This window comes from Dromiciops gliroides, chromosome 2, assembly GCF_019393635.1.
Source record: "Dromiciops gliroides isolate mDroGli1 chromosome 2, mDroGli1.pri, whole genome shotgun sequence".
NCBI classification, from domain to species: domain Eukaryota; kingdom Metazoa; phylum Chordata; class Mammalia; order Microbiotheria; family Microbiotheriidae; genus Dromiciops; species Dromiciops gliroides.
The window spans coordinates 395544057-395567295 of NC_057862.1; positions in this window are offsets into that span (position 1 = coordinate 395544057).

The following is a 23239-nucleotide window of genomic DNA, read 5'->3' on the forward strand; positions in this document are numbered from 1 at the left end:
TAATAGGGGAGAGATGGACCCTTTGTGGGGGGCTCATGAACTTGAATGGGAAAGAAATTATATCTTTATTTTCACTAGTCACTGACTGAAATTGAGTACTTTCTCCAATTATTTAAAAAGCAAAACATTATTCCGAGAAGGGGTGCACTGGTTTCACCAGACTGTCAAAGGGGCCCACGATACAAAAGAGATTAAAGGTCTCTGACCTATCAAAATGTAAGCTCTTTGGGAGAAATGGCTGAAACATTTTTATATTTCTATCTCCAGCACTTAGAATAGAGTCTAGCACATAAGTGCTTAACCATTTTTTTTCATTCATTTTCATTTATTCTCCTATCTGGGACTTAGTTTCTTCCTCTATAACATGAAAGGGTTGACCCATGACCTGCCATTGATCCTTTGATTCTATGTTGTATATTTTTAAGATCCTTTACATTTAGGACATTCTGAATTCTAAGATTTTTCTAGTGATAAAAATCATGGTTTCTCTCTTGATTCAAATGTATATAAATGGACTGTCTACAAAATAAAGTGTCAGAGCTATGACACGATGTTTATATAAACATTTTAACATACAAATAACTTGCTCTGTAACCTTGGGCTCTCTTACTCTGGTTCTGTTTCTTCTATAAAATGAGAAGGTCAGACTAGATGATCTCTAAAGGGTTTTCCAGTCCTAACCTCTGTAACCCAGAGCTAGTAAATTATCCTCTTTGGGCCTCAGTTTCTTCCTCTGTAAAAGGAAGGAATCAAACTACGTGACCTCTAGTGTCCCTTCCAGCTCTAAATCCTACCTAAATAAAAATGCTGGAAGTTTACCAAAAAAGAAAGAAAGAAATATAACCAGGCTGGATCATTGGCGCCATCTGCCTTCAAATTTTATAAGCCTTTATTACAGCTTTATGACCGAGCAAGGTCATTTTGCATCTGGTCATTACTCTTCATTCTGAATTGAGAAAATAAAATATGGACCTCTCAGAAAAACTGCCCCCTCCCCAGGAGTAGTCATTTACACTAGGTGCTGGTTTTGAAGTGTCTGAAATAAACATCCATTTTTATCAGCAAGAGTAGGTGAGCATGCTGATGTTGATATTATCACATGTTAAAACCCAGCCACATCCAACATTTCAAGAAACAGTCAAGTGAACAGCTTTCTAAAGTCAATATGGCACATTTGATTAGATTACAATGACTAGAAATTTTTATGTGCCAGAGATGTCACCTTTTTACAGGAAGAAAAAATAGGAGAAAACACAAATTCCCAATAAAGAAGTATGAGTACTTGCATTGTTAAACAATAGCACAACACACATTTCAGTGGACAAAACATGAGGTGTATATAAAAAGGTAAAAATGAGCAGGAAAGCCTCATCACATGTACACAATGCTGTCTCGTGGGCCCTTAAATATAGCCATATGCTGAAGAGGAGGGCAGGACCCTTTCTCCTACATCTGTCAACTCCACAGTGGTCTGATTTTCTGCTGCAATAGCAAAAACAGGATGATTCAATTAAACAAATGTCTATTATGCACCTATTATGTACAAAGCCCTGTACTCAGATTTATGGAAGATCTAAGATGAAATGAATCAATCTATGATAAAGTATTTATTAAACATTTGTTGTTGTTGTTCAGTCTTTTCAGTTGTGTCTGACTCTTCATGATCCCATTTGGGGTTTTCTTGACAAAGATACTGAAATGGTTTGCCATTTCCTTATCCAGATCACTTGACAAATGAGGAAACTGAGGCAAACAGGGTTAAGTGACTTGCCCAGGTTCACACAGCTAGTAAGTGTCTGAGATCAGATTTCTCTCCTGACTCCAGGTCTGGTACTCTATCCGTGGTACCTGTCCTTTATTAAACATTTATAAAAAACAAAACAAAACAAAACATTTACTATGTTGTTGTTTGGCCTTCATTCTCAAAGAGGACCATGATATCAGGGTGATATCATGACTTGCACTGAATTGGATTTAAGTCAGGGAGGGCTGTACAAGGTCACCAACTTCACTTTCTCCTCCAGAGCCATCTGGGTCCAGTGACAAGATATACATGAGGATGACTGGAGATGGCCCTGGATATTTAAAGCAATTGGGGCTAAGTGATTGCTCAGGATCAAACAGCTAGTAAATGTCTAAGGTAAAATTTGAACTCAGGTCCTCCCAACTCCAGGGCCAATGCTCTATCCACTGTGCCACCTAGCTGCCAATCACTGTATTAAGTGCTAGGGAGACAAACAGGAAAATTGAGATGGTTTCTGCTCTCAAAGAGCTCACATTCTATTTGGGAGAGATAGCATATAAAAGAAAGTTCATTTCAGGGTGAATGGAAAGGTTTATAAGTCCTAAGGTTAAAAGGGTAGGAGTGATGATAGAGGTCCTAAGGTTGCATCAGGAGGTCAAATGACAGGGAATCTGAAAGGCACAGAGACAGGGTAGATCAATGATAAGGTGTGGTGGTCCTCTATCTCACTAGAAGGAATAGAATTGGTGACTCCTATGTCATCCAAGTGAGTAGTCAAACAGTCCAGATGGAGTGTGAGTAGCCTGAGGATGAGGGAGAAGGGTGAAGTGAAGATGAAGGGGAGGACTGCCATACTCTACTAAGGAGTCTAAAATTATAAGATTTTAAGGCAAGCAACATGGCACTGTAGAGAGAACTGGATTTAGAATCAGATGACCTGAGTTTAAATTCTAGCCCTTGTATTGACTACCTTGTAAACTTGGACAAATTGCTTAATCTCTCTGTGACTCTTTCTCCATCTATAAAATGAAGAGATTAGACTCATTTCTCTCTAAGGTCCCTTCCAACTCTAAGTTCTATGACCTAAGAGATAAGGACTCAACTTTCTCTTACACAGGAGCTCGGGAGCCTGGGGGAAGCAGTCAAGTCTGTTCCCCCAAACCCCATTCCTGGTTCACTAACCACAGGGCTGGGCTTTCACAGGGTTCCTCCAACTATGCAGCTTTTTAAACCCAGTTCAACTCTACTAACATGGATTAATAATTGGTTATTTACTATTATTATTATTATTATTTGGACACAACTCAGTGCTGAGGATAGAAAAAGGAAATGAAACCATCCTTGCTTGTAAAGAGCTTACAATATAATGGAGACAGCCACAAACCAATAATTAAGACCACACTTTCTTTCTCATCTAGAAGGAAGGGGTTGGACTAGATCTCCAATGTTTCTTCCAGCTCTGACAGCCTATGACCTAAATAATACAAAGCAGAATGTGGTAAGTGCAAAGGAGCCATCTGTACAAAATGTGATAAGAAATTTGAACAGGGAAAAATTACTTCCAGCTGGTGGGGTCAGAGAAGGCTTCATGAGAAAGTAGCATCTAAGACCCTAAAGGAAGGATAATACTTCAACAGGTAGATATTGGGGTCAGGGGGCGTAAAGGGCAGGGTAAGAGTCTATTCCAGGTATGGGAAACAAGGCGATTAAAGGCACAAAAACTAGAGGGCAGGATAAGAACAGAGGATGGTGAGTAAGTTGGGGAGGAAAGATTGGAATTCTGACAGAGACTTGTTTTAATATAGTAGTTTTTATAAATCAAGGTGCTTTTAATGGGCCATTGGAAAAAGGCACAAAGTCCTCTATGAAAGTGGCTTGGACATTTTCCACAAGAGCTGTGGTGCTTTGGCCCTGCCCGATTCTTTGGAGTGGAAGGAAAGAGTATGTTGATATAGTTCCCTTGTATCCTGTGCATTTTTGTTAGAAATGAATAAAGAAATACAAAGTATATAGGATCCACCCAAGAAGAAGGAAGGGAAACCCAATCCAAGAGAGGTAAATGATGGCAGTGTGTTATCCTTAGAGGCCACCAGTGAGCTGGATGATCATGAGACATGGGGTTTTGTGACAGGCAGTAACTTCTTTGTCCCGGGGTCCTGTCGTATGGTGTCACACGATAGCTGTGGTTTCTGAATCATGATGGATATAAACATAATAACTTATTACAAGGGCTATTAATATCCACATGTTTTGTTTATGGATATTAGGGGGTAAGGTGAAATATAATTCAAACGTGTTCCCTGAAGTAAAGCAATGGAGGCAGCTGGTTGCCCAGGGCTGTAGGAAATGGGGGATACCTTATATCCAATCCTCGGTTTTGTAGGGGTGTTAAAATTGTATTTTGTTCTTCTACCCCTGATTACTACCCCCTTCTAGACAGTATAGTAAATTTATAAGTAACCAGCATGAAGGGGCAATAGCAGGAAGTAAGATTGCAAAGGGGAACCTGGAAGTCACATACAAACCATCCCAAAGATCAAAGGAGCATAATTTACAAGTTGTATCATATATTAACCAAAACTCACGTCCTAGTAATATGTGCTAAATCAGGGGAAGCCATCTTGGCGCTGATGTCAGGGCCTTTTGGTCCTATGACATGTAAATCCCAAACAGATTCCAGACCTCCACAGTAAAGACCAGCAGATCACCAAATGGTGCTGATAATTTTGAGATGATATGGACATGTTAAATTTAAAGTTTTACTGCCAACTTTGAACTGATTTGGATATGCTACTGAACTAACCCCAAGGAGGCATAAATGAGTTAGTCTGTTCTCCCCACAAAATCTATAAGAATGAGACCTCAAACTCCTGCTCCCCCAACCCCACCCCAAGAATTCTCTCCTCTCCCTCTGGCCCATGCTTCTGAATGCTCCCAACTCTAATCCATGGTTATGTGAGTGATACTCTCTCTTACCCCACCCATCCTCTTCCTCATACTGTCTGCCTTCCTTCATCACCCATCCCCTTTTGCCACTTGTCTCTGTATTTTCTGTGCTGTTTGCCCCAATATCCTTTATGGTTGTTCAAGTGAGATTGCCACCCCATTTCCCACTGTCATCGTGGTCTTTTCCAGTGAGTAGCTAAAGTACTGGGCATTCCTGTCCCTATTTCATAATTTTACAATTTAATTATCAATTCAACAGGCTTAGAAACTAGATTATATTTATTCTCCTAAAACCGATTAATCTCTGGGAACTGATTTGAAAATCAAAAAATAATATATGTACCCAATGAAAAGGAGCTACTGGGGGCAGCTAGGTGGTGCAGTGGATAAAGCACCGACCCTGGATTCAGGAGGACCTGAGTTCAAATCTGGCCTCAGACAGTTGATATTTACTAGCTGTGTGACCCTGGACAAGTCACTTAACCCCCATTGCCCCACCAAAAAAAAAAAAGGAAAGAAAAAAAGAAAAGAAAAAGAAAAGGATCTACCTTTCTTATAAGGAAGCTAGTTGGTATAGTAGAGTGCTAGGCCTGGGGTCAGGAAGGCCTGAGTTCAAATCCTGCCTTAGACACTTATTAGCTATGTGACCCTGGGCAAGTGACTGAACTTTTGTCTGTCTCAGTTTCCTCAACTGTAAAATGAGGATAATAACAGTACTTACCTCTCAGGGCTGTTGCAAGGATCAAATGAGATCATATCTGTAAAGCATTTAGCACAGTGCCCAGCACATAGTAGGTACTTAATAACAAGAGTTCCTTCCCCCCTTTCCTGGGGCCTGTAGAAACAAATTAGTCCTTGGTGAGCACAAACTATGGAAAAGGCCTGTAATAGGCCAGGCCTGACTCAGGTCAGTCCAGTAGGCCAGGTTAAAGACTGGAAAAAAAATGAAATATTCATAGATCATTTAACATTCGACAAAAGGAGATTTTACTTAGCAACCCCAAGGAAAGGATATTCAGCAAGGCTACAGCGTTGATTCAGTTAGGTATGGTTTCCATGCCCCTGTGTTGTCACTCTTGCTCTGGCAGTCAAAAGCCTGAGGAAGGAGCAGGTGACTCCTTGTGCCTATACCTCTAGGCACATGGACCACCAAAAAGCTTAATTAATGGCCAGTTCATGACATATGAGAATTAGTTGAAGGAATAGTTAGGCTAAAGAAGACTAGGGGAGCATGATATCCATCAAATAGAAGAGGAATCAGACTTGTTCTGCCTAGAACAGAACTGAGGGCAGAACCAGGAGCAATGTGTGGCCTTTGCAAAGAAGCATATTTAGATTTGATATCAGGAAAAACTTCCTAACAATTAGAGCTGTTGAAAGTGAAATGACTTGCCTCAGAGATGGTATATTCCCTCTCCTTGGATATCTTCAAGCAGAGGCTAGGCAGGTATGTTTTGGTGGAGATGCCTTCATGTATGGATTGCACTAGATAGTCAATAGTTAATAAGCATTTATTAAGCACTATTCTGTACTAGGTACTCTGCTTAGTGCTGAGGATACAAAACCACACAAAAAAAGACAGTCCTTGCCCTCAAAAAGATTACAATCTAATAGAGGAAGACAAAATACACACACACAAAAGCTGAAAATGAGGGAGGGGGAAAGGTAGATCCCTCTCTGGAGACTTACTAGAGAAATTAGGGAAGTCTAAAAATAATGCAACCAGCTAGAAAATGAGGCAATCCCTGTGCTGAGTGCTTCTCCTTAAATGGATGCTTTGGAGTCCTCCAATAAGAGGTGCAGAGGGTAGTGATGGGGTTGTAAGTTTCAAAACTGATCAGATCTTGAAGGATGATGATGTTGGCTGCTGAAATCCCTTCCAATTCTTTCTTTCTGGCTATTAGGAATATTTTTTCTTTCACCTGAAAGCTCTGGATTTTGGCTATAATGTGTCTGGGAGTTTTCATTTGGGAGTTTCTTTCAGGTAGATTCTTTCCATTTTCCCCTTTACTAAGTGAGCAATTTTCTTTTAAGATCTCTTGAAATATATCTAGGATATTTATTTTGTCATGGTGTTCAGATGGTCCAATGAGTCTTAAATTTTTTTTCCTTTATCTGTTTTCCAGGTCACTTGTTTTAGCTATGAAACACATTACCTTTTCATCTATTTTTTCAGCCTTTGGACTTTGTTTTAATATGTATTATTTTATGGGGTCATTGGCTTCTTTTTGGTCCATTCAAATTTTTAGGGAGCAAGGTATTGTGTCTCTTGTGCCAAGCTGTTAATTCCCCTTCCAATTCTTTCTTCCACACCTCTCATTTCTTTTCCATTTTTCCCTCAAGCACTCTCATTCCATTTACAGAAACATTTTTAAAATCTTTAAAAACAAAACTCTTGCTTCATCTCTGGTTGAGTTTATGTCCAAACTGTTTTTCTCTGAGGCCTTGCTTGCAGATGTTTGGGAGTAATTCTCTTTTAATGTGTTTGTGCCTTAAGTGTCTCTGACACCATAATCTCTCATTATGGTGGGGTTCTTTTTTATCTGCCCATTTTTCCAGTCTACTTCCTAACTTCAGTCGATATTAATGTTGGGCTCTGCCACACTTCTAGAAGAAAGGTCTAAGTTGGTCATGTTGTGCTTTCTTGGGTTACTGATGATTTGCAAGTTTTCAGTGCTCCCCAAATTTTCTGATCCACATCAAAGTCTGATTGCTGCCTCACTGGTCTGATCTCTGCAAGTTACTGACCTAGATTTGAGTCTGTTCAAGAGTAGAATTCTACGGGCAGCTAGGTGGTGCAATGGATAAAGCACCGCCCCTGGATTCAGGACCTGAGTTCAAATTTGACCTCAGATACTTGACACTAGCTGTGTGACCCTGGGCAAGTCACTTAACCCTCACTGCTCCACCAAAAAAAAAAAAAAGAGTAGAATTCTGCTGGACTCTCAGTTAGCTAGAAAGGTCTGTTGGTTCATAGTGGCAGTATGTAGATTCACTTCAGGCTGGGTGGATGTTGGAAGTGAGGCTTTGGTCTGAGCCACATCACTGTTCTTGCTGGTTTCTGAACTTCCTCCTACTCCTCCTACACAGCCCATGGCCTCCCCATTCTCCCGGGCAGGTCCTCTTTCTCAGTTTGCCCTGGATCTGTAACCCAAACAAGGTAGTGGGAGGCAAAGCCATCAGTTTACACCTATCTCCATCACAGTATCCCAGTAGGGGGTATGAGGGTGCCCCATATAGGTCTGGGACCTCCTCTAGTGCTGGTGTACAACCTCTCCTTGGATGCTGGGGTGCTCCTGGCCTGACATGATCCCAGTATCTACAAACCACCCTGTCTGTCACCCTACATCAAGCTGGGCTGAACAAATGACTCACTGTGACTTTTTCTGGGTTTTTCCAACAGGATTTGGTCTGGTGAATTTTCTAGATCTATTTGGAGTAGTTTGTGGAGAGGAGCAGGGCTCATTGCATGACTTCCTATCACTCTGTCATCTTGGCTTTACCTCTGAAGTTTTTATTTTAAAGGCTTGGGACTGTGGTTAGGGATTTTGAAGGTCAGAGTAAGCTCTGGCCTTTGCCCATTTAACTTTATCTTTGGAATATTTTAGTAACTTTTATTTATACTTCATTTATTAAGATTTTTTAAAGTCCTATTGGAAGCTGATGAAATTTTCTTAAAATACTGAACATTATTCTTGTCTTAAATAGTACTAATAGACTTAAAGTCCAGTTGCTCATATGCATTATTAATAATATGAAACAGGTAAATACCAACATAATTATTCATTTGGTATTTGTGGGAAAATAACTATAATAACTGGAAATAAAAGTTTGATCTTTTAGAAATGTGACTTATAGGGGCAGCTAGGTGGCGCAGTGGATAGACCACCGACCCTGGAGTCAGGAGGACCTGAGTTCAAATCCGGCCTCAGACACTTAACACTTACAAGCTGTGTGACCTTGGGCAAGTCACTTAACCCCAACTGCCTCACTTAAAAAAAAAAAAAAAAGAAATGTGACATAAGGTATATTAAGCAATTATAGAAAACATTTTCACTTTTCTTTGTATGTTAACTATTGTACCCTATTGTGGCCATGAATTAAATTAAGATTAGAGTTGGGGTTAGTAACCTTGATCTTAGAGGCCTCGTAGTGGCAACTCTGCATCAAGCTGCCTTAGAATCACTTGGCTTGGGATCAGATTTTGTGATCTTTTTTTCAGATTTGGTTCTCTTTGGTTAAGTGGGCTTGGAAAACTTTGGGTCAATGGGCTTAGTAATCTTAGAAGCAGTGGTTCTAGAAACCTCAGAGTCAGGCTTGATGATCTTGGAGCTTGGATTTGGTGCCAACTTTATATTTGGAAACAGCTTTGGGGCTAATGCGTCTGTGAGTGGCCTCAGGGTCTGTGACCTTGGTGATCTTGGGCCTAAGGAGTTTGGACTAAGGGGTAAGGTCTTAATACCCTTTGCCTAGTACCCTCTAGAATATCTGTTCCATAGACAACAAACTTTCCTTTAACCTAAATCTTGTCTTCTCCCACTTTGTCTTCTAGCTATTACTGAGATTTAGTTCTGCTCTGATGACCTAGTCTCCCTCATCACCCTTTCTAGGATTGGCTCTACTTTCTTCATTCATTCCCTTGGGCTCAATGGCAGAGGTGAAGTAGTAGAAATATCCCCTGGTCTCTATTGACACTTTTAGGTTTTTTCCCTATCTCCATCTCTCAGTAGCCTTTTCTCCTTGGAAGTTCACACAATTCATCTCTATCACCCAACCCAAATCATGGTGGCTGTTGTCCACAGACCTCCAGATCACTTCTTTTTCTTCCTCAATGAGTTCAGTGTGTAGATCACAATTTTTCTCTCCTCCTCAACTTCTACTCTTGTACTAGGAGACTTCAACATACATATTGCCTCTCCCTCAAAAACATGAAGCATTCTGTTCCTCAGCCTACTCACTTCCCATGACCTGCTGCTCCACCCTACCTCAGCCACATAGAGAGATGGTCACACCCTTGATTTTGACATCACCTACAAATGTACCACCTCTACGTTCAAAAATTCCCAGATCCCCTTATCTGGCCATAATCTATTGGTTTTCCATCTCTCCCCCTGTCTTCCTTTTCCAAATCCTATTCTTCATCAATACCATGATCTCTAATCCCTTGACTCCTCAATTCTCTCCTAGGCCATCTCCCCAGCCCTAGCCACTCTCTCCTCTTTTTCCCTTCTTGACCCCTTGATGAACTAATTCAATTCTACATGTACTCCTTACTTGAGTCCCAAGCCCCCTTATTATTTTGCCAACTGCACCCTGCCAAGCCTTGGGTTTGGATCACTCCCACTTTCAATCCTACACACATGATGTTGAAGGTGAAGAAAATCACACAATCATTTGGGTCCACTACAAATGTTTACGTTACACAACATCAAGAGGGCCCTCACTGCTGCTAGGCAATCCTTCTGTACCTTTCTTGTCCACTCACTATCTCCCTTTCCACAGAAGCTCTTCCAAATCTTTTCATTCTTCCTCAAACCTCCCATAGCTCTCTACCTTCCCAACTGAGGCCATCCACCATGAGCTCCCTCTTCTCCCCTCTTTCTCATCTCCATCTCTCAGATGCTGTCTGTCACTCTCCCCTCCTTTACTTCTGTCTCACATGAAGAGGTAGCCTTTAATCTTTACTAAGACTAACCCCTCTACATGTTCAAGTTATCCCATTCCATCCTTTTTCCTCCATTAGATTGCCCCCTTTTTTACTCCCATTCTATCTCTTATCTTCAGTCTCTACTGGGTCCTTTCCTTCTGCCTATAAACATGCTCCTGTCTCCCCCATCCTCAAAAATCCCTCACCCCATCCTTCCTTCATTGTCCTTCACTGATAACTATCTTCCTCTAACTCTTTTGCCCTTTGTGGCTAAACTCCTTGAAAATGCCATTGACAATAGGTCCCTCTACTTTCTCTCATCTCTCTTCTTAATCCCTCGCAATCCAAATGTTTTTTTGTTTTTTTTTTAGTGAGGCAATTGGGGTTAAGTGACTTGCCCAGGGTCACACAGCTAGTAAGTGTTTGAGGTCGGATTTGAACCCAGGTACTCCTGACTCCAGGGCCAGTGCTCTATCCACTGCGCCACCTAGCCGCCCCCACAATCCAAATGTAAAGATAATGGGAGGCATGGTTACACAGTAGTTTGTCTAAAAACAAAACAAAACAAAACTGGGGTTTTCAGTGGGCTGCAAGCTCAGTTGCAACAATCATTTGGCAGCCAAAAAAGCTAATGCAGCTTTCACAAGATTAAGAAAGGTATAATATCCAGGATTAAGGAAATGGTCATTCTTTCACCAAGTCCTCCCAGCTACTAGAGCCTCCCAAGGTTACCTTCTACCTCTTCTATTTGAAACTAATATGTCTCATTTTATATCTCCCCCACTAGAATATAAGGCCCTTGAGGGCAGAGACTTTTTGTCTTTCTTTTAATCCCCAGAGATTAGCATAGTTCTTGGCACACAATAATTAACTGTGTAATCATGCCTCCCTCTATCATATATTTGTGAAATTGATTTTTCTGAACCCAAGTGGAAAACTTGACATTTATCCCTATTTAATTCATCTTCTTATTTTCAGCCCAATGCTCTGGTCTGTTTTTAGATCCCGACCCTGTCATCTAGTGCAATCAATTACCAAGCATTTACAACATGTATATGTATAAATTTAAGCAGTTAAAGAAGGCAGGCAGGCAGGCCAAGCATCAGGAAAGGTTTCATTTGAAGGTGGTACAAGAGTCAAGTCTTGAAGTAAGGAAAGGATTCTATGAGGCAGAGCTGAGAGACTGGATTCCAGGTACTGGGAATGGAGACAGCAGGTGCAGTGTCCTACATGGGGAACCTCAGAGAAGTCCTGTTAGATTGGATCTTAAGAGTGTAGTAAGGGGATTACTGTACAGTGAGGCTGGAAAGCTTCCTTGTGAAAAGCTTCCAAAGCCAAAGAAGTTTATATTTTATCCTACTTTGTTAGTTATTTCTGCCAGCTTTATGTCATCTGCTAATGTGATAAGCATGTCATCTTTATCCAAGTCCTTGTTAACATTAAACAGCACAGAGCCAAGCTCAAATCCTTTAGGGATTTCACTGCACACCTCTGCCAAACTGACAATGAACCATTAACAACCAGTCCAGCCATTATTGATCCCAAATCCAACTAACTCTACTACCCTCTCTAACCTACGCATACATTTCCTCCAAGAATAACATGAGATACTTGATCAAATAAGCTTTAGCTTATTGTTTTGTTTTGCTAAGATCTCGATAAATTATGTCTATAGCATCAATTTAATAACTATGGTGAGCCTGGCATGACATTTCTTGTTTGCCCTTTGTAAACACCCTTTCCTTTAAAAATGGCCTAAAATAAATGACAGTGGTTCAACAAATTCTGGAATCCTAGGACCCAAGTTTTTATTTTTGGGGTTTTTTTGCAGGGCAATGGGGGTTAAGTGACTTGCCCAGGGTCACACAGCTAGTGTCAAGTGTCTGAGGCCAGATTTGAACTCAGGTACTCCTGAATCCAGGGCTGGTGCTTTATCCACTGCGCCACCTAGCTGCCCCCCAAGGACCCAAGTTTTAACTGGTTTTGCATTTATTATTTGTATGATGTCACCTCCCTGGGCCTCAGCTTCCCTATCTGCATTTTTTGTTTTGTTTTGTTTTGTGGGGCAGTAAGGGTCAAGTGACTTGCCCAGGGTCACACAGCCAGCAAGTGTCAAGTGTCTGAGGACAAATTTGAACTCAGCTCCTCCTGAATCCAGGGCCTGTGCTCTATCCACTGAGCCACCTACCTGCCCCCTCAGCTTCCCTATCAGTAAAAGAAGGCTGGACCAGGTGATCTCTAAATTCTGTTTTTGCTCTAAATCCATGAATCACGGCAAGGACCCATCTGTACAACAAGAAATCTTTTAACAAGGCGGTTCTTTAAGCATTTTCAAATTCCGATGTTCAATACAGAGACTACACTCTGGAGTTGGCAGAATTTCCACGACTCCCCTGCCAAAGACCCCTAGGCCTCAGCCCCACACTCGGGCCCCGGAGGGTGTCATCCTCGGGTGAGGGATGACGTCATTGAAGACCACTGTCCGTGGGGATTGTAAGTGTCAAGGAGACTGAAAGCCGAAAGCTGCGCCGCCTCTCCCCCTACCTCCCCCAGACACTTCCGGTGGACCCTCTAGGAGTACGGAGGCTTACGTGCTCAACCTCACGCCTCCTCTCGGTCGCCTTCTGCCGTCACCACCTCTAGCCTCGGGCATTGGTCCGCGTGACCCCACGCTTGCGCGGGGGTAGTCGAAGAGAGGCAATGTGGTGCTTTGCCCGTCATAGAGCAGTCCGCTTGGTTTTGTTTTTGTCTTTTCTTTTCTCCTCTGCTTCCCCCCTCCCCGCCCCCCAATCTGCCCACACATGTATTCCCGACACATCCACTTGTTCTCCAGAGAAACTTCCCCCCCCCGCCCCGCATATGTGCCGCGTCAGACACGTGATTCCAGTTCCATCCGCCTCAGGTGGACCGTTACCATGGCAATTCGAGTCTGGAACTACACCAGCGCCCCATAGTGGGAGTCGGGCCTATTTCAGCTTCCACAGATTTGGGGGTCGGAGTGGAGGGCAGGGGACAAGACTAGCTGATTGGCCTCCGGAATAGGGCCGAAGTGCCTCAGGCTTGGGGGTAGAGGTTTAGGATAGAACATCGGGTGGCTGTCCTTGGGGTGGGGACGCGTCGGTGGTTGGGCAGCCCATGGAGCTGTCGGGGTTGAGGGTCTCCTGGATTCCGGAGGTGGGGCAAGGGCGAAGGGGGTGCCGGTCCGGAGCTTGGGCGGCTCCGTGCCGGGCCAGCAGGGGGCAGCAGTGGCCCAAGCTGGCGGGCCTGCTTGCTTGTGAGAGCCGAAAAGGCCTAGAAAGGTGCAGCTATGAGGCCCATTCGCAATGGGCAGCTTGGCAGCGGAGGCGGCGGCGTGGTTGTCCCAGCCGGACCTGGGCGCAGGGGCCCCGAGGGGCCGATCGAGGGAGAAAGGTCTGGGATCAAATTCTTACTCTGAAACTTTATAGAATGACCAGAAACAGCTCTAGACCCCTGTTTCCTCATCTATAAAATGAGGGGTTTGGATTAGGTGATCTGTCAGGTGTTTTCCAGGCCTAAATCCCATTATCCTCTAAGTCGTGACAGACTGGGCGGTGGAACGGAAAGAGCACATAAAGGAGAGGACAAATCGCCGTTGTGGACCTCAGTTTTATGCATTTGTGTACTGTCTGCCTCAGTTTTTGTAAAGAGAGAACTTTGTAAAATGTAAAAAACTCAAGAAATGTGATTTCTTACTATTAGTTCATGTACAGATGAGGAAAGAAGCCCAGACAAATTACGAATTTCTAACCTTTTATGGTCAAATCGGCAATCATTTTTTAACTAGCTTGGTGGCTCTGGATCTGCATCTTCCTCAGTTCAAATCTGGCTTTAGACATTGGCTGTGTGACTTTGGGTAAGTCACCTGACCCTGTTTGCCCGGGTTTCTTCATTTGTAAAAGGAGCTGGAGAAAGAAATGGCAAATCCCTCCAGTATGCCAGTCAAGCAAACCCTGAATGGGGTCATGAAGAGTCATGACTGAAGAAGGACCGAACTACACATGCCACACAATGTACTAATACTAAGTTCGAGGGATACAAAGAAAGGCAAAGAACAGCCCTTCCTCCCAAAAAGACCTCACAAGTAATGCAAACAAACACTTGGGGAAAAGATAAATACAGGGAAAATTGGGACTTAGGGAAGTCAGTGGACAGAAATGGATTTCAGGCATGGAGGACAGCTAGTGAAAATTCAGAGTCCACCAAGGTGCAGATTGAAGCATATTTCTTCTATTTTTTTCTTGGAACATGGCTAATTCAGATATTTGTTTTTCATATCTAATACATATTTGTAATAGTTTTTATTTTTCTTGCCTTCTCAGTGGGTGAGGGAAGGAATGGGAGGGAAGAGAATTTGTAAATGAAAATAAAATTTAATTGAAAACCTAAAAAATAAAACGAACGGAAGGAAGTTCAGAAGAGAACACAAACAGGCTAGCTATGGTGCTGAATTAGTTATATATACTTTTTTAAAAGAACAAGCTAAGTGATAGAGATTTGCAGTTTCACATGTAAGTCTTGGTTTTTATGTTGCATAAGGAAATATGTTCTTTTTGGTGTTTAACATAAAATAAAATGAAATATTTTTGAAAAAAGAAAATGCACAGAATCCAGAGATTCTGAATACAGATGACAAAAGTAGCCCCGGAGCAATAAGAAGGTCAATGTTACTGGACTGAAGGAGCAGTAAGTTATAAGAGACTGGAAAGATAGGAGGGAGCCACTTGATAGTACTTTGATTATCAAAAGAATTTGTATCATATCCTGGAGGTGATAAGGAGCCCCTGGAGCTTATCAAATAGAGGGGATGACATGGCCAGGCCTTCAATTTGGGAAAATATGCTTTGACAGCAGAGTACCATGTACAAGAGTGGGGAGAGACTTGAGTCAGGGAGAGCAAAGTGACTTTTTTCTTTACATCCACTTAGCAAGGGGTCACAACTGAAAAGCCCAATCATGCATCAAACATTTAATAAATACCAGTTATATGCCAGACAGTGTTAGATACTGGAAATAAAAAGACAAATGAAACAGTCTCTGCACTCACCTTATATTCCATTAGGGAAGACAGCATATATATTATACATAGACTCATATACACAATGTAGGGTGATTGTTTTGGGGGTGGAATGGGGTTGGCATTCAAAGCTGACAGGTTCTGAAAAAGCTCACAAAAGAAATGCCATTGGAGCTGAGCTTTGAAGGAAACTGGGGATTCTAAGAGTCAGGGATGAGGGAATGCATTCCAGGCAAGGGTGACAGCCTGTATAAAGACTCAAGATGGAAGATAGCTTGTTATATGTAAGGAAAACAAGAAAGTGGTTTTGACTAGACGATAAAGTTTGTGAAGGGGAGTAATGCATAATAAATCTAGAAAGGTATATTGGAGCCAGCCTGTGAAGGGCTTTAAATGCCAAAGAAGTTTGTATTTGATCTGAGAGGTAATAGGGAACAACTGGAGTTTATTGGGGAGTGTGACATGGGTCAGACCTAAACTTTAAGAATATCACTGGCAGGTGTGTGGAGGATGGACCAGAGGAGAGAAAAACTTGGTGGCAGCTAAACTAGGTAAATTTCAGTAGTCCAAGAAAGGTGGTTAAGGCTTGAACTAAAGTTATATGATTTAGAAAGAAGGGCAGATTTGGGAGATATTGTGGAGGTAGAATCAACAAGTCTTGACAACAGCTTTGGATGTATGGTATGTGGGGTAAGGGAGATTGAGGAGTCAGGAATGACTCCAAGGTTGTAATTGGAAGGATAGTGATATCTTTTAACAGAAATAGCCCACATTTTTGTTTTTTCATATGAAACTGCAAAATCCTGCATTTATCCTGTTGCTAGGAACCCTTGAGCTCTGAAGGGCATAGAGATAAGTCCCAGGAAAAAAGTTTGAGAGGTAGCTGGAAATGACCTGGATATATACTATATAAAATTATTTCTGGCAGATGAACCTAAATCACAGAGTGAATTATTATTAGCATTTTTTTTCTTTTACACATGCTTAGGAATTGGGAAGATGTTGGTACCCTCTATGGTAATGGGAAAGTTGGAAAGAGAGCAGAATTTTTGAGGAAAGATAAACTCTGCTTTGAATATGTTGTTTGAGATGTCTATGGGACATTCAAAGGGAAGTTGGTAATGCAAGACAAACACAGGAGAAAGACTAGGGCTAACAACCTATGGCTGCTAATGAGATCACCAAGTAAGATAGTATAGAGAGCAGATAAGAGGACCCAGGATAACCCTGAGTGACACCTATAGCTAGATAAAGAGGAAAGGTGACAGCTACAGCAAAGAAAACTAAAAAGGAACAGATGGATAGGAGAAGCAGTACAGAACAGTATCACTTAGAAGAGAATATCTGGAAGAAGAGTGTGATTGACAATATCAAAAGTTACAGAGAGGTCAAAAAAGGATGAGGTTTGAGAAAACATGTTAGATCTGGCACTTATGAAGTCAGTTTCAATTGAATGATGCAATCTGCAGAGTGTTTAGAAGAGAATGAGAAGGGATGAAGTGGAGGCCCCAATCTAGGTGAATTTCTCAAGGAATTTTGCCTTGAGAAGAGAGACATAGGATGATAGCAAGGACAGATCAAGTGAGGGTTTAAGAATGGGAGGGACATAGCTGTGTTTATAGGCAGGTGAAGAGTTTTGAATAGAGATCAAAGATTAGAGAGAGTGGGGATAAAGAAGGTACAAATCAGCTGGAAGAGAAAGAAGGGGATGGCATCGATGGTACATGTTAATTTGCCTTGGCAAAGAAAAGGGCCACCTCATCATGTGAGACAGGCTAAATAGGAGATGGGTGGGAAGACATCTGAGTAATGTGTGAGAAGGAAGAAGAGGGAGTTGTGTGAATGGCCTTTGAGTATAATGTGAGCACATCAGCTGCAGAGGGAGTGCTTCTCTTGGAGTGTTGAGGAGGGATAGAGCACTGTGGTGAATTTGATAATGAATTGATTAGGAAGGTATAAAAGGATGGTTGTCTTGCTTCAGGAGAAAGCTCATTTGAGATGATGTAATGTAAATTTGTAGTGTATCCTGTCAGCAAGGGTAAATTATCTTCTCCACCTCCATTCAGCAGCATGTGAATTGAAGCAAAGGAGGTAGATAATGGGAAAAAGTCAAGATTGAATCTGGCAAGTCATGATTGGTAACAGAACACGTGAGCAAGTGATTCAAGCATAGAAGATGGTATGGAGTTGAACTGATTCACTAATAGTTCAGAAAAGGGAAGAAGAGGGTATAGCCAATTCCCAAAGAACTGAAAGGTAGAAGGATTGAACATCAAGGCAAGAACAAAGAATAGGGTTAGGAGTCATAAGGCATAAAATGTCCAAGCTAGAAGAGACTCACAGAATCATGTAATCCTCTCTTTTCAGTGTACAGAATATAGACATCATTGAAAGATATAATGACAAAAGATGATCATCATAAAAGATATAATCAGATAATTTAGAGTTCATGAATATGGAAGTGGGACATTTGCGGGTGATGGCAAGATCAAGGGTATTACCGTCTCTGCATGTAGCTGAGGTGGCATGGAGTAGTAGGTCATGGGAAATGAGCAGATTGAGGAACTAGGGAGTTGGGGTATTTGAGGGAGCATCAATATGGCTTCTTTGTAATAATTGCAGTTTACATAAAAGGTGCTTTTCTCACAATGGCTTTCAAAGTAGTTCCAAGATTATTATCCTGATTTCCTAGATGAAGAAACCAACTCATAACTAAGTTAAATAACTTGCCTAGGGTCATACAATCAGTGTCAGACCCGGGTCTTAAATCAGGATTTGCTGAATTTCAAATTAATTGTATTTGAGGAATTTGAGAGGAGAAAACACTTTTATCACATACTCACACAACTTTATTAGAAAAAATAAAGTCTTCAGGAAAAAAATCTTCGCCCCCCCCCCTTCCCACCCCACCTTTCCAGACTTGTCTAGGATGTTCTGTTAGCTCTGCTTTGTTTAGCCAGAAGTGTTTTGTTTGCTAAACCCTGGAAGTCAGATTTGGGGCTCTGCTACCTTCCTTCAACTTTGCAAATAAAATATTTATAGAAGCTTCCCCCATCTCTGTTGTTTGCAGATCTACTTTGACTCACTACATAGTAAGTACCCTCTTCTTGTCTTTCATCATATAAGCTGAACAAAACTGAAATGGAGTAATAAGGTTCATTTTCATTTACTCTAAGTGGTCAGCCATCCTGTGACCTAGTTTAGCAGAAACACAAATTGAGTTACTTTCAGAATCATCTAGTCCTCTCTCTATGGCATTCAGAACACGGATGGCATTGAAATAGTCTAATAGGTGAAAGAGCCTTAAACCTAGCAAAGACGTCACATCTCCCCAGAGAAGGCTGGGCAGCAGAGTTATTTTTATAGACTTCCTGCTGAGACTGGAGCTTCATGTCATGCTGACGACAGACTAGATGCTCATCTCCCAAAGGATGAGCTGGCTTCTTGATGCAATTTCCTCTTCTATTATTAGTGTGTCATTTGACAGTATAATCCTAAGGTATCAGCATTCTGAAAGTTCAGATTTCTCTTGGAGGCACACAAGAATGTTAGAGTGGGGGGAAACTGATCAGTATGGAAGATGGAGAGGGGGTCTGGGGGTAGTGGTAGAGAGGGATATTCTCTAATGTTAAGCTCCTTTTCTATCTCTTTTCTATCTCTTTTCTCTCATAGCATTATTGCTAATCCTTTTTTAAATGTTCTAGTTTTTATTGATATCTTTTGTTAGTCAGTCTTTTTGTTTTGTTTTTTTGCAAGGCAGTCAGGATTAAATGACTTTCCCAGGATCACACAGCTAGTAAGTATCTGAGGCAAGATTTGAACTCAGGTCCTCCTGACTCCAGGGCCAGGTGCTCTATATACTGTACCACCTTGAAACTTACTAGCTGTGTGATCCTGGGCAAGTCACTTGACCCTCATTGCCCCAAAAAACAAACAAACAAACAAAGAATGCACATTCTAATGGAGGAGACAACATACAAAATAGTGTACATGTGAGTGTACTATTTTTGTTTATATAAATATTACATACATATACATTTGCTTACCTGTGTGTATGCACAATATCACAAAGAAGATACTAACATTTCTTGTCACATTCATTGCTGAATTTGTCTCTTCCCTATCCAGCTGTCCATCCCTTGTAATAAAAAAGAAATTTAAAAAGCAGTTTAGCAAAATGAACCAACTCACAGTATATGTAGTATTCCATACCCATAGTTTCCCACCTCTTCACTGCAAAGAGGGAGGTGAATTTTTTCAACTGTTCTCTGGAGCCAAACTTGGTCATGACAATTACACCAAATTCAGTTCAGGGTTTTTGTGGTTTACATTTATAGTATCAGTCAACAAACATTAAGTACCTACCGTTTGACAGGAACTGAACTAGGTGTTAGGGATTCAGAAATATAAATGAAATCGTTTCTACATTCAGAGAATTTTCTATAGTGGGAAATAACATATCTGTATAAATCTATTTAAAATAAGTATATAAAATATAGGGAAAATAAGTACACAGTAATTTGGGGAAACATTGGCAACTGAGATGATCAGGAAAAAACCTCATGTCAGAGAAGATGGCACTTGAACTGAACTCAGGGAAACTAGGGGTCCAAGAGACAAAGATGAGGAAGGGGAGATTCCAAGTGTGAGGGATAGCTGTGCAAAAGCACAGAGACAGGAAACAGAAGAATATGTGTGAGAACAGCAGGAAGGCCACCAGTTTGGCCTCACTGTAGAAACACTAGAGGAATCAAGCTAGAAAGGTCATTTGGAGCCATATTGTGAAGGGTTTGAATGCTAAACAGTGATATATGTCATCTCTAAAGTAAAGTTACTATTTGAGTTTATTGAGCAGGAGAGTGATGTGGTCAGACCTCTCTGCTTTAGGAATATCATTTGGCAGCCGTGTGGGAACATTCAGCAGGTCGTTTTTCTGGCTTATCTCACTGTATCAATTCATATAAATCTTCACATACTTATCTGAATTCATCTTCATCAATCCCTTACATTCATCTACCATGATTTTTGTTTAGCTGTTGCTATTTCTAAAGGAATAATCAAGCTCCTGTCCCAGAAAGGATGAGTGCCCTTTTTTGCTTCCCCCTTATCTATTCTCCTTTTCAGTGCAGAACAATGTTAACATAAACTCATAGTGTTTTTTCTCTCTGCTTCTATAAATTGGAGTTTCACTTTTGTTTTAATTTTTATTATGTTATTTTGATGTTGCCAACATTTTCTAATATATCCCTCCCATTCCCAGAGAACCATCTCATTTTATTTTATTTATTTAATTTTTTTTGGTGAGGCAATTGGGGTTAAGTGACTTGCCCAGGGTCACACAGCTAGTAAGTGTCAAGTGTCTGAAGCTGGATTTGAACTCAGGTCCTCCTGAATCCAGGGCCAGTGCTCTATCCACTGCACCACCTAGCTGCCCCGAACCATCTCATTTTAAAAAAATTTTATCATAAAAGTATTTTATTTTCCAGTTACATGTAAAGATAGTTTTCAACATTTGTTTCCATAAGATTTTTAGTTCCAATTTTTTTCTCCTTCCCTTCACTCCCCCCTCCCCCAGACAGAAAACAATCTGATATTGGTTATATATGTACAATCACATTAAACATATTTCTGTGTTAGTCATGTTGTGAAAGAAGAATCAGAACACAAGGGGAAAGCCTCAATAAAGAAAAAAAAACACAACCAAAAAGTAGAAACAGTATGGTTTGATCTACATTCAGAATCCACAGTTCTTTTTTTTTTTTGATGTAGAGAACATTTTCCATCATGGGTTCTTTGGAATTGTCTTGGATCATTGCACCACTGAGAAGATCCAAGTCTATCACAGGAGAACCATCTCATAGGGAAGAATTAAAAGGAGAAAGAACAGTTCATCAAAACTAACCAACAAATCAACCAAGGCTGACATTATATATATTATACACCCATAATATCCCCCTCTCCCATGAGAAGGAAGGGAGATAACTTTATATTTCTTCTTTGGGACCAAGTTGCATTATTATTTCCCAACATTTGTTTTTTACTTTTGTTATGCTATTTATATTGTAGTTGTATGTATTGTTTTCCTGGTTCAGTTTCTATGTCTTCCCTAGTTTTTCTTTATCATAATCATATTTTCTTTTTTAAAAATAGCTTTTATTGATCTAGTTTGTCTTTACATCACCTACATTTCACAATGTTTCCCTCCCCCAACTTTCCTACAAAGCTATCCCTTATAACAAAAAACTTTTAAAAGATATAAAACAATTCAGCAAAACTAACCAACATATCAAGAAAGTCTGACATATGCAGTGTTCTACTGCCAGAGTTCCCCTACTTCTGCAAAGAAGCAAGGAAAATTAAGCTCGGTCATTATAATTTTGCCACATCCAGTTTTGGCTATCTTGTTTTTGTTGTCTTTTTCAGTTATATTGTTGTAGTCGTCGTGAATGTTGTTCCTAGTTCTGCTTACTTTGCTCCAGTTCATGTATGTCTAACCATGAATTTCTGTATCCATCATTTCTTATTGCATAGTAATATTCAATTACATTCATGTATCCTAATTTGTTTAACCATTCCCCAATTGATGAGCATCTACTTTGCTTCCATTTCTTTGCTACTATAAAAAGAGTTTCTATAAATACTTTGGTGTATGGGGGAGGCAGGTGGTGGTATTTTAATCATTGACTTCTTTGGGACATATGCCTAGCAGTGGAATCTTTGAATTAAAGGATATGGAATTTTAGCCACTTTCTTAGTATAATTCCAAATTGTTTTTCGGAACGGTTGTACCAATTCACAGCTTCACCAGCAATGCATTTGTATGCCCCTTTCCCTCTTCAACCCTTCCAACTTTGATTATTCACATCTTTGGTCATCTTTGCCACTTTGCCTAGTATGTGGTAAAATCTCAGAGTGGTTTTGGTTTGCATTTCCCTTTTTATTTTTGGAGCAATTTTTCACGAAGTTGTTCATTTGAAATTCTTTTGAGAATTCTGGTTACATATGGATTGGGGAATGAAAATCATAGAAAGGACCTTAGAACCTAGAATTCCAGAGATAATATCACAGTGTAGGAAAATCAATGAACTACAAATTCCATGTGATTCAGCCTTAGAACATAAGGGACAAACCTAGGAAAGAATCTGAGAGCATATAATGTCTGAACTGGAAGGGGCCATCAAGATAATTTAGTCTAACCCCTTCACTTTAAAGATAAAGAAATAGACCTCATTTTAGAGAGAGGAAGTTATTTTTCATGAGATCACATTGAAAGTTAGAGGTAAAGCTGGAACTAAAACTAGGTTTCTGACTACTAGGTCATTCCTTTTTTATAGAATTTTTTTTAGGATTAAAAAAAATTCCAGTTATCAAGCATTCTTTTTTTCTCCCTTTAACCCCCCCTCCCCCTACTGAAAAGGAAGGAAGGAAAGAAAAGAAACCTTGTAACAAATAGACAAAGTCAAATAAAACATATTCCTACATTAGTTGCATCAAAAAACATATTATTCTGCATATCAGTCCATCTTTTCCCTATAATGAAATAGGCATCATTCTTCTTAATCAGTCCCCCAAAATCATCTGATCACTTAGTTGATCAGAATTCTTAATTAAATGGAGGAGAGAAAGAGAGAGAAAGAAAAGGGGAGAGAGAGAAGAGAGAGGAAGAAAAGGGGCATTTATCAGAGAAATGCTGCAAAGATTTCTCCTAGTTAATCGATTCCCTTTTGTTTTTTGTTTTTTTGGTTTGTTTTGGGTTTTTTTTGGCGGGGCAATGGGGGTTAAGTGACTTGCCCAGGATCGCACAGCTAGTAAGTGTCAAGTGTCTGAGGCCGGATTTGAACTCAGGTACTCCTGAATCCAGGGCCAG